This window comes from Glycine soja, chromosome 5, assembly GCF_004193775.1.
Source record: "Glycine soja cultivar W05 chromosome 5, ASM419377v2, whole genome shotgun sequence".
Classification (NCBI taxonomy): domain Eukaryota; kingdom Viridiplantae; phylum Streptophyta; class Magnoliopsida; order Fabales; family Fabaceae; genus Glycine; species Glycine soja.
This window is the reverse complement of record NC_041006.1, coordinates 26,205,965-26,209,124: the sequence shown is the minus strand read 5'-3', so window position 1 is coordinate 26,209,124 and position 3,160 is coordinate 26,205,965.

Below are 3,160 nucleotides of genomic sequence, written 5' to 3'. Positions count from 1 at the left end.
GCGTAGTGATTGCTTAGTGCAATTCTCCATTCTCTACCTTTTTCGGAGCCCCATGAATTGCGTTTTCGTTCATGCATCCTCCCCACGAGTTTGGAGCCATGCGTAGTGATTGCTTAGTGCAATTCTCCATTCTCTACCCCTTTTCGGAGCCCCATGAATTGCGTTTTCGTTCATGCATCCTCCACCCACGAGTTTGGAGCCATGCGTAGTGATTGCTTAGTGCAATTCTCCATTCTCTACCCCTTTTCGGAGCCCCATGAATTGCGTTTTCGTTCATGCATCCTCCACCCACGAGTTTGGAGCCATGCGTAGTGATTGCTTAGTGCAATTCTCCATTCTCTACCCCTTTTTGGAGCCCCATGAATTGCGTTTTCGTTCATGCATCCTCCACCCACGAGTTTGGAGCCATGCGTAGTGATTGCTTAGTGCAATTCTCCATTCTCTACCCCTTTTCGGAGCCCCATGAATTGCTTTTCGTTCATGCATCCTCCACCCACGAGTTTGGAGCCATGCGTAGTGATTGCTTAGTGCAATTCTCCATTCTCTACCCCTTTTCGGAGCCCCATGAATTGCGTTTTCGTTCATGCATCCTCCGCCCACGAGTTTGGAGCCATGCGTAGTGATTGCTTAGTGCAATTCTCCATTCTCTACCCCTTTTTCGAAGCCCCATGAATTGCGTTTTCGTTCATGCATCCTCCACCCACGAGTTTGGAGCCATGCGTAGTGATTGCTTAGTGCAATTCTCCATTCTCTACCCTTTTTGGAGCCCCATGAATTGCGTTTTCGTTCATGCATCCTCCACCCACGAGTTTGGAGCCATGCGTAGTGATTGCTTAGTGCAATTCTCCATTCTCTACCCCTTTTCGGAGCCCCATGAATTGCTTTTTCGTTCATGCATCCTCCACCCACGAGTTTGGAGCCATGCGTAGTGATTGCTTAGTGCAATTCTCCATTCTCTACCCTTTTCGGAGCCCCATGAATTGCGTTTTCGTTCATGCATCCTCCGCCCACGAGTTTGGAGCCATGCGTAGTGATTGCTTAGTGCAATTCTCCATTCTCTACCCTTTTTCGGAGCCCCATGAATTGCGTTTTCGTTCATGCATCCTCCACCCACGAGTTTGGAGCCATGCGTAGTGATTTCTTAGTGCAATTCTCCATTCTCTACCCTTTTTCGGAGCCCATGAATTGCGTTTTCGTTCATGCATCCTCCACCCACGAGTTTGGAGCCATGCGTAGTGATTGCTTAGTGCAATTCTCCATTCTCTACCCCTTTTCGGAGCCCCATGAATTGCATTTTCGTTCATGCATCCTCCCCCACGAGTTTGGAGCCATGCGTAGTGATTGCTTAGTGCAATTCTCCATTCTCTACCCCTTTTGGAGCCCCATGAATTGGTTTTCGTTCATGCATCCTCCCCCACGAGTTTGGAGCCATGCGTAGTGATTGCTTAGTGCAATTCTCCATTCTCTACCCCTTTTCGAAGCCCCATGAATTACGTTTTCCTTCATGTATCCTCCACCCTTGAGTTTGGAGCCATGCGTAGTGATTTCTTAGTGCAATTATCCATTCACTACCCCTTTCCGGAGCCCCAAGAATTGCGTTTTCGTTCATGCATCCTCCACCCACGAGTTTGGAGCCATGCGTAGTGATTGCTTAGTGCAATTCTCCATTCTCTACCCCTTTTCGGAGCCCCATGAATTGCGTTTTCGTTCATGCATCCTCCACCCACGAGTTTGGAGCCATGCGTAGTGATTGCTTAGTGCAATTCTCCATTCTCTACCCCTTTTCGGAGCCCCATGAATTGCGTTTTCGTTCATGCATCCTCCACCCACGAGTTTGGAGCCATGCGTAGTGATTGCTTAGTGCAATTCTCCATTCTCTACCCCTTTTCGGAGCCCCATGAATTGCGTTTTCGTTCATGCATCCTCCACCCACGAGTTTGGAGCCATGCGTAGTGATTGCTTAGTGCAATTCTCCATTCTCTACCCTTTTCGGAGCCCCATGAATTGCGTTTTCGTTCATGCATCCTCCACCCACGAGTTTGGAGCCATGCGTAGTGATTGCTTAGTGCAATTCTCCATTCTCTACCCCTTTTCGGAGCCCCATGAATTGCGTTTTCGTTCATGCATCCTCCACCCACGAGTTTGGAGCCATGCGTAGTGATTGCTTAGTGCAATTCTCCATTCTCTACCCTTTTCGGAGCCCCATGAATTGCGTTTTCGTTCATGCATCCTCCACCCACGAGTTTGGAGCCATGCGTAGTGATTACTTAGTGCAATTCTCCATTCTCTACCTTTTTTCGGAGCCCCATGAATTCGTTTTCGTTCATGCATCCTCCACCCACGAGTTTGGAGCCATGCGTAGTGATTGCTTAGTGCAATTCTCCATTCTCTACCCCTTTTCGGAGCCCCATGAATTGCGTTTTCGTTCATGCATCCTCCACCCACGAGTTTGGAGCCATGCGTAGTGATTGCTTAGTGCAATTCTCCATTCTCTACCCTTTTGGAGCCCCATGAATTGCGTTTTCGTTCATGCATCCTCCACCCACGAGTTTGGAGCCATGCGTAGTGATTGCTTAGTGCAATTCTCCATTCTCTACCCTTTTCGGAGCCCATGAATTGCGTTTTCGTTCATGCATCCTCCACCCACGAGTTTGGAGCCATGCGTAGTGATTGCTTAGTGCAATTCTCCATTCTCTACCCCTTTTCGGAGCCCCATGAATTGCGTTTTCGTTCATGCATCCTCCACCCACGAGTTTGGAGCCATGCGTAGTGATTGCTTAGTGCAATTCTCCATTCTCTACCCTTTTTCGAAGCCCCATGAATTGCGTTTTCGTTCATGCATCCTCCACCCACGAGTTTGGAGCCATCGTAGTGATTGCTTAGTGCAATTCTCCATTCTCTACCCTTTTTGGAGCCCCATGAATTGCGTTTTCGTTCATGCATCCTCCACCCATGAGTTTGGAGCCATGCGTAGTGATTGCTTAGTGCAATTCTCCATTCTCTACCCCTTTTCGGAGCCCCATGAATTGCTTTTCGTTTATGCATCCTCCGCCCACGAGTTTGGAGCCATGCGTAGTGATTGCTTATGCAATTCTCCATTCTCTACACCTTTTCGGAGCCCCATGAATTGCGTTTTCGTTCATGCATCCTCCGCCCACGA